The sequence below is a fragment of the Mytilus trossulus genome, chromosome 6 (assembly GCF_036588685.1).
Source record: "Mytilus trossulus isolate FHL-02 chromosome 6, PNRI_Mtr1.1.1.hap1, whole genome shotgun sequence".
NCBI classification, from domain to species: Eukaryota; Metazoa; Mollusca; class Bivalvia; order Mytilida; family Mytilidae; genus Mytilus; species Mytilus trossulus.
This window is the reverse complement of record NC_086378.1, coordinates 29,816,840-29,832,268: the sequence shown is the minus strand read 5'-3', so window position 1 is coordinate 29,832,268 and position 15,429 is coordinate 29,816,840.

Below are 15,429 nucleotides of genomic sequence, written 5' to 3'. Positions count from 1 at the left end.
CTTAGAATGCCATAATGTATTTTTTTAAAGATAATTTCTATATAAACTGATCATGATAGTTGTCAATCATATCTTCTTTTTTATATAGATACCATGATTCAAATATACCATATCTATTTACGAAATTTCGATGTATATTTTGATAAAATCTTTTCTGCTGGGCCTTTTCACATTACTATTTCTTTGCTATTATCAATTCTTTTAGTATTATTGCAATTTTGCTACTTCTGAACGCAAGGTTATATATATGAAAACGACGCTAGGTTTCGTCCTTGATTTGCACTGCTATATCGATAACCTCGGGGAAATTTGGGGAATGTTCTGTTGCTTTTGTATTTGATCAATTCTTTCTTAGTGTATATCAACTGTATTTTACACTGTGATGTTTTCACTTATTTTCTCTCTCTTTGTATGACACATTACAGTGTACAAGATATTAACAAATGTTTCTCTTTACTGTATAGTATGCATACGAAGGTTGATGCATCTCCATAATCCTATTGTAAGTATGTTAATAGGGGTTGTACTACATCATATATTGACCCTTAACACGAAGTTCGCAATGGTTTAAATGAGTAAACTGCCTTTCAGCTGTTCCATGCTATTTCTACTGCCTTATATAGAACCTATTACATTTCATCTTGCACCATGTCGCAACTTGTTTTTTACGGACTTTTTGATCTGTTTGTATGTAAAGAATTTTTTGTTGTACTTAAATAAACTCATCATAGATACCTGGACTAAATGTTATATATATACGCCAGACGCGCGTTTCATCTACAAAAGACTCATCAGTGACGCTCGAATCCAAAAAGGTTAAAAAGGCCAAATAAAGTACGAAGTTGAAGAGCATTGAGGACCAACGTTCCTAAAAGTTTTGCCAAATACAGCTAAGGTAATCTATGCCTGAGGAAGAAACGTCTTAGTAATTCAAAAAATTCAAACTTTTGTAAACACTTAAATTATCAATATAACAATATCAATAATTTATGTCAGCATAAAAAATGTTGACTACTGGGCATGTGATACCCTCGGGGAAATAAATATCCACCAGCAGTGGCATCGACCCAGTGGTTGTAAATAAACTCATCATAGATACCAGGACTAAATTTTATATATACGCCAGACGCGCGTTTCGTCTACAAAAGACTCATCAGTGACGCTCGAATCCAAAAAAGTTAAAAAGGCCAAATAAAGTACGAAGTTGAAGAGCATTGAGGACCAAAGATCCTAAAAGTTTTGCCAAATACAGCAACGGTAATCTATGCCTGAGGTAGAACAGCCTTAGTATTTCAAAAAAATTCAAACTTTTGTAAACAGTTAATTTATAAATATACAATATCAATGATAATTCATGTCAGCACTTTTACTTACAGGACACAGGGCTTGTGATACCCTCGGGGAAATAACTCTCCACCAGCAGTGGCATCGACCCAGTGGTTATAAATAAACTCAACATAATTACCAGGACTAAATTTTATATATACACCAGACGCGCGTTTTGTCTACAAAAGACTCATCAATGACGCTCATAAGTGATCCTGTTGTTCCTTTGTTTTCCTCTTATAGTTGATGTCTTTCTCTCGGTTTTAGTTTGGAACCCGGATTTGATTTTTCTCAATCGATTTATGAGTTTTGAACAACGGTATTCTACTGTTGTCTTTATTTGTATTTTTTGCTGTCTTAACCTTGGCTGGCTGTACAAGTACAATAATGTATATGTGTCATGCCTTCTGTCCTCTAAACTGTTGTACTGGTTGACCTCTTACGACCACTTCTTATCATTGAATTCATACGGCTCATTTTGTCTTTTTAATGTTCTCTCTGTATGTGCCGTCAATAGTTTAGTTGACTATTAATTCTTTATTTGTTTTTGTATTGATTAAGATTTTTAACAATGTTGCCTGTTGTATTCTTACTTCGTTTGACGTGTTTGAGCTGTTGATTCAGCCGTTTGATTAAGAACTTCCCGTTTTGAATTTTCCTCGGAGGTATATATTTTTGTGATTTTCTTTTTTCAAGGCTGTAAAAGGTAAATGTTAATCTGCTCGATGAATTATAACCCAATTTAATGCAAAACACCTTTAAAGTTATCTGTTGATGCCTTTTTACATTGACACGACCGATGGTGATTGAACCTCGTGTATCAGTAGTGGTCAGATCAAACTTGGCAATTATACATTCTGGTAGGTCTATATGCATTTCCTTTTAAATGAGTCCTGACTTATAAATCTTCCTCTGTTTACCTGTTTATGATGTTTCCCAGCGTTTCGTCGATCAATTTATCAAGGTTTTAACAAGGTTGTTTACAATACCTGGATTCTTATCACATTGTACCTTCAGCATGTACCTGTACTCAATGTTCAAAATATTGAGCTCTACCAAATAAACTCATCATAGATACTAGGATTGATTTTTAGTATTTTCGTCTACAAAAGACTCATCAGTGACGCTCGAATAAAAATATGTTGAAAGAAATAAAACCAAATAAAGTACGAAGTTGAAGAGCATTGAGGACCAAAAATTCTTAAAGGCTTTACCAAATACAGCTAAGGTAATCTATTCCTCATGTAGAAAAGCCTTAGTATTGTCCATTTGCATCGAAACTGTCAAGCGATTTCCTTTGAAGCTATTGCCCTTAAATGACACATATCATATGGAGGAATCGTACGCCGACTCCTTATTGGAGTAAATGCTCTGTAATCGGGATCGTCTTCCTTTGTTTTGCGTTTTGCGTTTTGTTTTAGATGATAAATATTATAAAAGATAAATAGTTATTTTGAATAACAAAAATGATCAATTCAAGATCTACTAACACGTCAAAGTTTGCTGATATAGTGAGTAGACTGTCAATCATTAAGACAAAAGTAATAAAATAATCCAGTTTTTATCTATAAAAATTACTCTCAAATATATTGATGAGAATTCTAAGTATTCTAAGTATTCAAAGTATGTTCAAGTCGACCTTTTATAAATTATAGCCACTTTTTAATTTTTTTTTGGACTTTTCCATCGATACCTTAAACGTTTTTATGGTTTATGATTACTATAAAAAAAAAAAGATGTGGTATGATTGCTAATGAGACAGCTGTCCACAAGAGACCAAAAATGACACAGAAATTAACAACTATAGGTCACCGTTCGGCCTTCAACAATGAGCAAAGCCCATACCGCATAGTCAGCTATAAAAGGCCCAGATATAACAATGTTTTTATGGTTTATGATTAATATAAAAAAAAGAAGATGTGGTATGATTGCCAATGAGACAGCAGTCCGTAAGAGACCAATATGACATAGAAATTAACAACTATAGGTCACCGTTCGGCCTTCAACAATGAGCAAAGCCCATACCGCATAGTCAGCTATAAAAGGCCCAGACTTTATTTAATATTTCATCTCAAGTCAAATTATCAGTCATTTTCCATTTTCCATTGGGTTTTGATATATTGTTGACGAACTATTTGATAACAACTGCCATATTTCTGACTTGGGACAGGACATTTAAAGAAAACCTTTTGGATTGAACCTGATTGTGTGGTCAGCCAAATCTCGCGCTTTATGACAATGTTACATATACAGCAACAATGACAACAGCACATGATGGGAATACAGTACAATAAATGCAAGAACACTCTGGACAGAGAAATACACGAATAAATAATATAATAGTACATTGAACGTTAATTACAGCAACTCAAATGTATGTTTGTCCCACATCAATAAACCAACTTTTGCATATGGTACTTTAAATGTTTGGGACTTGAGCACTTACGCATACAGGTTTTCCACACCCTGACACTCTGTATATGCTTTTATAAATGTTTTGCAAAAGACAAAATTCTAATCTTAGTAATTTTTTTGTTGTTTTTATTTGTGTTTCAGCTTTTGATTTTGCCATTTGATAGTGGACTTTCGTTTTGAATTTTCCTTTGATTTCAGTATTTTTGCTATATTACTCTTTATAACAAAAGTTTTTGGTATGCGAGTTATATGTGAGATGTTGCATTCTTCCGCTAAGATTAGAAACAGGACGTTTTGTTGGTGAGCCAAATTACCAACGGATATGTAGGATGTGCGACTCCGGACATGTTGAAAATGAACTACACTTTCTGATTGAATGCCAATTTTACAATGGACTACGTAATCAATTATTCTCTGGACTTGGTGAAACCGTATTAAATTTGAATAACAGTGAAAAGTTAAGTTTATTATTGTCAGAAAATCCTCAAAAAACTGCTCGATACTTAGAACATTCATTTACAAAACGCAGACACCACTTATATTTAAATAATTAACATGTATATAAAATTCTGATGACAATCTGAATTAATACTATAGTATCTATTTGAAGTGACTTATAGGTCCATTGGGCCGGGTGCAATTTAATTGAAATATTGTACATAATTTGTTATACAAAATGTCACTATCACTATGATAAACATATTTGTATTGTATTGTATATAATCAAATAATTTAAATGTCTGCTAATAATATAGCTAGGAATTACACAGAAACTTTGAATTTAGCTGTAGACTTTTTTTAAAGATCATATCTACCAATCTAAACTTTTCCATCGATACCTCTAAGTGCAGGCATAGTTTACGGCGACCACTTCTCTTCTCTCTATTTCATATGCCATCTCCAATATTCAGAATACGAGAAAGGTTCGTTGTTCCAATGTTAAAATCTAACCCTATGGCACACGTAGAAATTGAATAAATCAGACAATTTTCATGTTCACACTAGATACGTTGTATTAGATTTACTATTGAATTTATAAAAAAAATTGTCTAAAAATACTTTAGCTGTTTCGGTTTTATAGATACGACAACATTGATCGTGCAGTGATTTACTTATCTATTAAAATTATGCATGTAGATGTTCACTGACATTTGATTTTGTCACTTTATTGCATAATGAGCTTGTTTTATGTGTAATTTATAAGTTGATGACTGAAACTTCCTTTGATATATCTTTTAACTTTGAATATTATCTTTTAACTTTGAACATTACATGTGAATTGATAATTTTATACATTATTGCATAATAAAGAGCGTTATGTTACTCTTATTTTCTTAAATCATCAATGTAATAAACTATTTTTTTCTGTTACTCTGAATTTGTCAACATATTAAATTATTATTTTTTTTATATGCAATGTCACTTTCTTACTTTGATCATTTGACTGAGATTGCTATTCACCAAAGGCTTACTCGTATAAACAACTATGTTGATTTGAAAAAAAATTGGAAAAGGAAAATAAGAAACAAAAGATAAAAGAATAGTTTGCTGTACTTCTTTTCATTCTGGCGCACAGCGTGGATAAATAAAAGATTTTTTTTTTCAACAAATGTTTTTTTTTTTTACAACATCGCTGTTGTGTACATTTAGATGGGATCAATTGTTTCTTCTTTAAAAGTATGTCAGGAAATTTCAAGAGTACTTTTCTAGAATTTTATACGAATGTCATAAAATGAGAGGTTTACCTAGCTATAAAACCAGGTTTTAATCAATATTCTTTACATAAGAAAACGCCTGTACTAAGTTAGAAATATGATGTTGTTTTTCATTCGTTTGATGTGTTTGAGCTTTTTATTTTGCTATTTGATTTGGAAATTTCAGTTTTGAATTTTCCACGGAGTTCAGTATGTTTGTAATTAATTGTTTTTTCTATAAACAGTCTGTAAACAAGTTTTAATAATTCCAAAAGAATGACAAGCACGATATTTAAATTCTCTTTAAAGTCAGTCTTTCTGTAAGAAGCGAAATGTTTCCAGAAAACAAATCTCATCAATTTATGTTACCTACCAATCAACAAATTATAATACGAAAGTCATATTCAACCCCCTTATCTTGTACACTATTATCAAAGAAACAAATCGTTTTCTATCCTGTTACATTAAACATTTGTCATCATCCATGTTTTGTTTTATACTTAATGCATTATGTATATATATATTATAGAGTTGACTGCTTTACAACACTAGTTGCTCGTGGAATTTCATCAGTATCTACATTTTAATGTTTTTTGTATACTAGATAAATTGGTGTTGATGCTGATCTTTGATATTTTTGGAAGATCAGTTTTGAGTCGAAAGATTTAGAGCATGGCATTGTGAATACACATGAAGTTCATTTGTTGACCTAAACAATATTTTGTTGTGTTTCGAGTCGATGTGTTGGTGTCTTGTTGACGCAAGCCTATACACAGCCCCCTTTTTTTACTGTAGTTTCTCACATAAGAGGTCATAGCTTTTCACAGCCGTTTCTTAAGCTAGCGGGAAAATATTCGATGGGCGAACATTTATTGTCATTGTTTGTAAATTGTATAAATAATTCATCATAGATACTAGGACTAAATTTTGTTTATACGCCAGACGCGCGTTTCGTCTAGAAAGACTCATCAGTGACGCTCGAATCCAAAAAAGTTAAAAAGGCCAAATAAAGTACGAAGTTGAAAAGCATTTAGTACCAAAAATTCCTAAAAGTTTTGCCAATTACAGCTAAGGTAATCTATGCCTGAGGAAGAAAAGCCTTATTTTTTTCAAAAAATTCAAAAAATTGTAAACAGTAAATTTATAAATATAACCATATCAATGACAATTCTTGTCAGCACAGTGCTGACTACAGGGCTTGTGATACCCTCGGGAAAATAAATCTCCACCAGCAATGGCATCGACAAAACTACGAATGTCTTGTAAAAGAATAAGGAATATATGAGCACTCAGATTATCAAACATACAAAGACATTTCATTTGACAAGAAAAAGATTTTTGCGAATCACAAGTCCTTCATGACTTCAATGAACATAACATCGAACAACAAATCGGAGGACTTACTTTGTTTGTATTGGATACCTACGCTTCGAATAATAATTGTCCATGATATTGGCCAAGTTATATATGTCCGCTGTGAAAAAGGATCGTCCGAAATGCCCTGAAACTGTTTACTCGCGTAGTGGTATTAACCATATGTGGATTCTTATAAACTTCTAGATTTTAATTTTTAAAAATCTCGATCTCTTTCTAAAATTAGTTCTATCAAAACTTGATTTTTCAACCCGGTTAACCACCATCCCCCATGTGAAATTGAAATATCGTCTGAAAGAAATAATCCATAATGCTCTTGGTTTAAAAATTCAAGGGACAATGAATGCATGCATTTAAAGAAAAACAAACCACGCTGTCATCAAAAGAAAAATGATATGCTCCGTCGATGAAATCTGATCTCAAAGCAGTCAGGAAATCTCAACACAGAAAAACAAAAGATTTCGCTACATATATATCCAAACTAAAATATGGGATAGACTAAGGTGCACAAGATCGGTAAGCAGTTTTAAAAAAGTAGAAATTAAATATGTTAATAATGTAGAACCTCAAACGATAGTTGTTCCTTTAAAAGGGACGAAAGATACAAAAGGGATAGTCAAACTCATAAATCTAAAACAAACTGACAACGCCATGGCTAAAAATGAAAAAGACAAACAGAAAAACAACAGTACACATGACACAACATAGAAAACTAAAGAATAAACTTTTTTTATAAATTTAACTGCAACAACCAAAAGGGATATAAACAGTTTTAAAATGACAGTAACGTTCACAAAATTCAAATACTTTAATTTTAATAGACCTCTTTATATAACAAATACACCTCATTAAACCATAGAATCAACCGTGTGTACATGCAAAGGATCTTTTACCATTTAGAGAATCGAAAGGTAGTTTACAATCAACATTTTTGTTTCTATTTTGAAAAGCTTTTTTTTTTTATACCTATTTCATATAGGAAAATGTTTTTTTTTCTCGCTTGTTTTCAAAAATATTTTAATATATTTTTTAAAATCATAATATCTTTTCGACGAGTACTTATAGGTCGCCTGCTACGTATATGAGCTTTCTCTTCTGTGGGAAAAAAATCAGCAATTGAATGAATATTCTAGTTCAATGTTTTTACCTTCGCGGATTTATAGATAAGTTTCTTCGTTGACGTGCACGATGAAAAGTGTACATGAATAGTAAAGAGTAGATGTTTTCTTAGTAGTTTTTATACATTGATACTGATCTAATCGCACTACTCGCAGTGACAGGTACTTTTGGACCATGACGTCATGACACAAACAATCTGACTACCAATGATTACCTAGTGATGGAAAGGTCGTTTGATATATTATTTTATTTTTGTAAGTTCAAGTCACCTGACACTGGCCCTTTCACCACATCGTCTTTTTTTAATTTCCAATATGAAAAAAGATTAAATCTGTGTCTTGACAGTTTTAGCATGAATTGACCTTAATACGTTATAGGAGGAAAATAAACTACTCACACATTGAAGTTCAGTAAACTTTCCTGTATATTGAGAAGTAATCAATAAATTTGCCACGTTCTTAAAAGTATAATTCGTCAAAAATATATTAGTGAAACATAATCATATAGCATTGTAGTTTCTTTCAAATGATACCTGTTTTTAATTTGTACACAATGCCAACTAGCATCTAAGACTTGCAATTATAAGCCTGGTCATTGGCAGATCCAGAGGGGGCCGATCAATGCATTTGAATGGGGACATATAGTTGGAACCCCCACTTTGTCCTGGGTTGCCCCCCCCTCTTTTTTTTTAAAATTGGCTGGATCCGCCACTGCAATGGTACCTTTGGTTACTATTTTACTGGGTCGATGACACTGCTGGTCGATATTTCTTCCCCGAGAGTATCACAATCCCAGAAGTCAGCACTTCTGTGTTGGCATTGAATATGATCATTTTTATATATTTACTGTTTGCAGAGTTATGAATTATTCGAAATACTAGGGATTTTCTTATACCCATGCATATAGATAACCTTAGCCGTATTTGGCACAAAGTTTGGGAAATTTTGAGTCCTCAATGTTCTTCAACTTCATACTTGTTTCGTACCTTACTATTTTTTATATCATGAGTCTTTTGTAGACGAAACACGCGTTTAGTGTCTAGAATTATAAGCAATGTAGCTTTGACAACTATGGAATATTCATTATTTTCTTTCTCTCTTCCAAAAAGAAGAACATTTAATTTTTAATCACTGTCAAATTTAATTAAACTAGGAAAATATAGACTTCCATATATATTCTTGCCCTCCCTCGGCTCCTGTGTCAGTGCACCTATTGATTATCATGGATATGAAAATCCTTTTGCAAGAGGGTTCCATCCTAAAGTTTTTTTTCTAAGTAAAATATTCAGTATGTCTTCGTAATATTTTGATTTTCATAGCTCTTGTCAGTGGCGAACGAAGCTCCGCCGAGCCTTAACGAATAAAAAATAAACTAAATGGTCTAAATCAACAAGAACCACCGGACAAAGCTCCAAATATTATCGTCCTTGTATGTAAATCGTGCCACTACGATTGTCTTATAAAAGAATAAGAATTAAATTAGCAATTAAGTAATCGCACATACAAATAAAGGCAACAGTAGTATACCGCTGTTCTAAATTCATAAATCGATTGCGGGTTACAAAATAAACCTGAGGGAAACACATCAAATATTAGAGAAGAACAACGACACAACAGAAACACTAAAATGCAACACATACAGAAACTAACTATAATATAACAAAGGCAATTTTTCTGACTTGGTACAGGACATTTTAGGCAAAAATGGTGGGTTGAACCTGGTTTTGATGCGATGTTAATGCTGTAGTATAGTAATATTGTAGTCCTGTAATATTATGTTGTCATCTCAATGTTATATTTAACTTTGCCATTAAAGTGCGAGGTTTGGCATGCCACAAAACCAGGTTCAACCCACCACTTTTATTCCCATTTAAAAGTGTCCTGTACCAAGTCAGGAAGATGGCCATTGTTATATTATTGTTCGTTTATGTGTGTGTTGCATTTTAACGTTGATTCGTTTGTGTTTTCTCTTATTTTTGAGATATTGAGATAAGACGTGGCACGGTACTTGTCTATCCCAAATTCATGTATTTGGTTTTCATGTTATATTTGTTATTCTCGTGGTGTTTTGTCTGATGCTTGGTCCGCTTCTGTGTGTGTTACGTTTCGGTGTTATGTCGTTGTTCTCCTCTTATATTTAATGCATTTCCCTCGGTTTTAGTTTGTTACCCCGATTTTGTTTTTTGTCCATGGATTTATGAGTTTTGAACAGCGGTATACTACTGTTGCCTTTATTAAACATAATAATGACAACACTAAATGGCAGGACTACAATACAAATAAATGGAAGAACATACAGGACAGAGAAACACATAAATCAACAATACAATAAAATTTAACGACAAGCTGATAGTTATTAAAAATATTTGATACGCCAGACGCGTGATTTGTCTATCATCTTTAGATTTTGGCGAATTATAAGTCCTTCGTGGCTTTAATGGACATTACATTGAAAACAAAATCGGAGGACTTACCGTGTATAACATTGGCTAACCTGCATGTTCGACAAAGGAATTGTCTATTAGATTATCAAAGATAATGTCTGCAGTGAAAGAGGGATGAAAAATACAAGAGGGAAAGTCAAACTCATAAATCGAAAATAAACTGACAACGCCATGGCTAAAAATGAAAAGAAAAACAGAAAAACAATAGTACACATGACACATTGAAATCTAAAGAATAAGCAACATGAACCCCACCAAAAAGTAGAGGTGATATCAGGTGCTCCGGAAGGGTAAGCAGATCATGCTCCACATGTGGCACCCGTCGTGTTGCTCATGTTATAACAAATACGGTAAATAGTCTGATTCGGTATCTCACATTCATGAAAGGGAGGGGGATTGTAGTTAAAACGTAAGGAACATATCCGATATCATTTTTGGAACGGTTAAACCATAACGGTCAACCAACTCGTGATGGCGTCCGTAAAATTTACGAAGGGATGATTTCACCTTCACCATTTAGAACTTCTGGGTTAATAGCTTCCTTGTGAGCAGCAATCCTCTATCAAGAAAAATCATGATATATATATAGCAAGCACGGGAATATCGTATTAATTGGGTGATATATACCCCGTATGCAGGTGCTGCTGGAATGTTGCTACATGTACGTAGAAATTAAGAGTTCGCAATCAGAAAGCTGAAATCATCTCTTTTGTCGGAAAGTTTTGTTTTCAACCGACCCTCATTGTTAATTTCTAGATGTAAGTCAAGATATGAGGCCAACTTAACTGTATCTGTTGTGTCCTTTATCTCTAGTTCGATGCGACAGATGCCTTCGACATAGTCACCAAATTTTTAATTATTTAGTGAAAGAACATCATCTGAAAGAGGGTCTTCAGAAATACCGTGAAACTGTTTACTCGCCTAGTGGTATTAACCATATGTGGATTCTTAAACACTCGATCTTTTTCTGAAATTAGTTCTATCAACACTTTAAATTATTCAACCCAGTATGTCACCATTCCCCATGTGAAATTGGAAACTCGATTGAGAGAAATAATCCACAATGCTATTCAACATAAAAAATGGTAGCATACGGTATATATTTATTACTTTGGGATATCATACGGCATTTGTTGTTAATAGGGAACAACAAAAACATGTTACACAAAGAAACGAGACGATTTTAATTTTGAAATTATCAATTTCCTTCACCTAAGAAGCAATACACCAACTTCACCTGGATATTGAATGTACATTTTCCAACTCATTCGGTATCCAAATGCTTCCTCAGACTTTTTACAACATCACCCGTGTCTTGGGTATGTCAAACAACGTTTCGTTCTTTTTCTAAAAAAGGTCATCGGAAGGTACCAAGACCTTGTTAATCAAATTTTCCGTTTCAACTTCACAAATAATACACGAATGTCTATAGGTTCTAGGCATTTTGACAGTGTTTATAATGTGTTTTATTCTTTTATTTGTCTCTGTACATTATTACAATGATTGCTCAGTCTATTTTGTGGTGATGACCTTTTGACGTGTCTCGGTACTTGTACATCCCGTTATATTTTAGGAAGGTCCGAAATGGGCTTACGTAATCCCGTTATTATGTTGTGCTGTTTTGATCATGGGCTTTGTCTATATGACTTTTGGTTTTTCTTTGTTGAAATATTATTCTTTTTATATGGATTAGGATTATAACAAAATGTTGACTACTGTACCCCACTTTTCAAATTTATACCTGTTATGCCTGTTTGTTTGATCATACTTTTGCTGTCAATATAAAGGAATTAAATGCGACTGTCATTTTATTAAGTTATCCATTTGTTTGATGCGTTTGTACTTTTGTTTTTGCCATTTGCTAGTGAAGGACTTTGCGTTTCCTCGGAGGTCGGTATTTTTGTTATTTTACTATTTATACTGGTTTTGTTGGCTTGTCCGTTTAATTTGCACAGTTTGTGTGATTTAATCTACGTTACACTACACAGATTGGCATCATAACATAAGAACTTCAACATTGTTTACCTTTTACAATATGGGTAACAGGAAAAATGCACAGTTAGAAAATGAGACGTTTAACGTTCCCCGTAATATTTTCCTTTCGACAAAAGAAAACAATATTGAACGATTCTGTTACGAGATGCACATGTCAATAATTTTTATATTATTTTCAATCTAAACATTTTCAGCATAGCCCTTGCCATATAATTTACACGTTAAGTTCCTTGCGATTGCGTTAATTTGGCTCGACAAATAATTCAATTTATTGCCAGATTAAAAAATGTCGGCAGATTTACATTCTACACGTTTACTAGATAAACAAGTTATCAATTGTTCAATTAGAAGCTAGAGATCATGGCACCCCCGGTTTTTTGTGTGGTTCTTGATAAGTTATTAGTTCGATGTGTTGTGTATTGCATACGGTTGTTTGTCATATATACGTTTTTGGTTTGTTGTCATGCGCATTGTCAGTTTGTCATCGATATATCATAAGTTTGAATATCAATTTTTCCGCTTCTTTTTTGAAATACATATATATCGTGGAAACATTTACTTTAATTATTGTCATATTACAGGGGCGGATGCAGGAATTTTCGAAAGGGGGGGGGGGGGTGCTAACCCAGGGCAAAGGGGGGGGGGGGGGGGGTGCAACACATATGTCCCGATACAAATGCATTGATCGGCAAAAATAAAGGGGGGTGCGCACCCCCGGAACCCCACCTCTGGATCCGCCACTGCCATATTGACGACGTTAATTGATAAACAATGTTTTACCGTTTAATAAATATTTCGGAATACCATTTTTTTTAACTTGTTCATTCTTTTGCATAGAAGGTTCGATAATAGGTTTTCTAACCGTTGTTGTTATAAAAATGATAAATTAGAAATATATATATATATATTTGATGAAAAAAATAGATACTGTATTAGTTAGAAAATATCGAAGAGGAAGCATACATGCTCTGTAAACAAAATAAGTGGCTACTAAAATTATTACCAAAAGAAAAATAAACTTTCTCAATACCAGGAGCATTTAATTCAGTGGCTGTCGTATGATGCTATTTATCAGATGTTTTGTCTATTGTTTTGAATATAATTTAACTCGCTGTTTTTTTCACTTGAATTGTAACAGTTTTTCATTTGTCATTGTATGGCCTTTTTATAGCTTGTTATGTGCTATGGTTTATGTTCATTGTTGACGGGTGTACGGTGAACTATTGCAGTTGCTTACTTATACTTCATTTGATCTTTGATTGAGAGTTGTCTCACTTTGCAATCATACCGCATCTTGCAAAATGTATACTATTATATATACATAATAATCCAACAGGCAATATTAAAGCAGCACATATTTAAAAATTGAAAATCATGAACAGTTTTTGAATCGAGCGATTTACTTGATGAACTCCAATGCTCCAACCTGTACAAGCATATTCTGGTGCACGCAGCAAAATTTTATTTCGAAGTAGAATGTGTCCAAAGTACACATATGTCCCGCTGTCTCTATCATTTTAGATAGTCAGTGGACCGTCATCTTCGCTATCCAAGGGTTATGATCCACTTCCCTCGGCTAGCGAAGATGGTGGACATTGAAATTGGGACCAAAACTCTAATTTGGCATTGAACTGAATTAGAAAGATCATATAATAGGGAACAGGTATACGAAGTTTCAAGTTGATTAGACTTCAAATTCATCAAAAACTACCTTGACCTTAAATTTTACCCCGAAGCGGGACAGACGGACGAACGAACAGAGTCACAGACCGGAAACATAAATGGACATACAAAATTGTTCTGAATGTGATGTCAGAATTTGTGATTAATTTTAAAAGTGTGAGATTAAACATGAAATTGACAAAGTCGTTGTAAACAATATATTATACTAAGACTATGATGTTAACCTTCTGCTGTCTCATATTCATAAAAATGTAAATACACACATTTTTTTTTCATAACTTCTGTACGAATCATCCACTTTAGAAGATGAATTGGTTCACGCAGACAAAAAGACGCAAGAGCACATTTTCAAGACCTTCTTAAAGTTGAGCGTTGACAGCCTAATCGGATTATCGTATCGGAAGAAACATTTTATCAGCTCTACAGTTGACAAGGGTTGATATAGATCGAAACATAAGGTAGTACCTCTGATACAGAACAGATTCAGTAGCTTCATATTTTGATAGTCAAGCTGATATCACTTCATATTAAAACACCTACGGTTCAGGGTGGTCTAGTATAATTACTTCACTTCACAGTAGCTGATAGATGGATGGGAATTATATAAATTGGTTCAAGTGCTTTTTAATTTCCCATATTCTTGATTAAATACTTTTTATTCACACTATATGTCTGTTAGCACGAGAAGAGTACAATAGTTTAGAAATTACAATAGTCGTTTTATTTTGTATCTTGTAAACGTCTCTAAAAAACTGATTTATTTCTTGCAATTCCAAATTGTGTGTACTTCCTGTTGATGTGTTTACTTTCTATGTGTTTCATACTGAAACAAATGCTTTTATTTAAGAATACAACCAGTACTACCAAACTTCACAGTTTTTAAGTATTTAAGAATTCAAGTTGTACCGGAAGTGACATAATTAAACTAAAGGTACCAAAAAAGAAAGAGTTAAATAGAAAGAACAATATAAAAAAGAAGACTGTGGTACGATTGCCAATGAAACAACTCTTTACATGAGATCAAACGATACAGAAATTAACAACTATAGATCACTGCACGGCCTTCAACAATGATCATAGCCCCATAACGCATAGTCAGCTATATATACATGTACAAGTCCACGATATCACAAATGTAAAACAGAACAAATGAGAAAACTAACGGCCTACTTAATGTACAAAACAGTACACAAAAACAAATACACGTATGTAACACAGCAACAAACGACAACCACTGAACTACAGGTTCCTAACTTGGGGCTGGTATATCTGTACAAAGATTACAATGCACGTAGTTAACAATAGCTGTTATACATGTAGCAAAATTAAGTTAAAGCCAATCCCCTTCATTTAAGCCAATAAGTATAAAAAATTCACTTA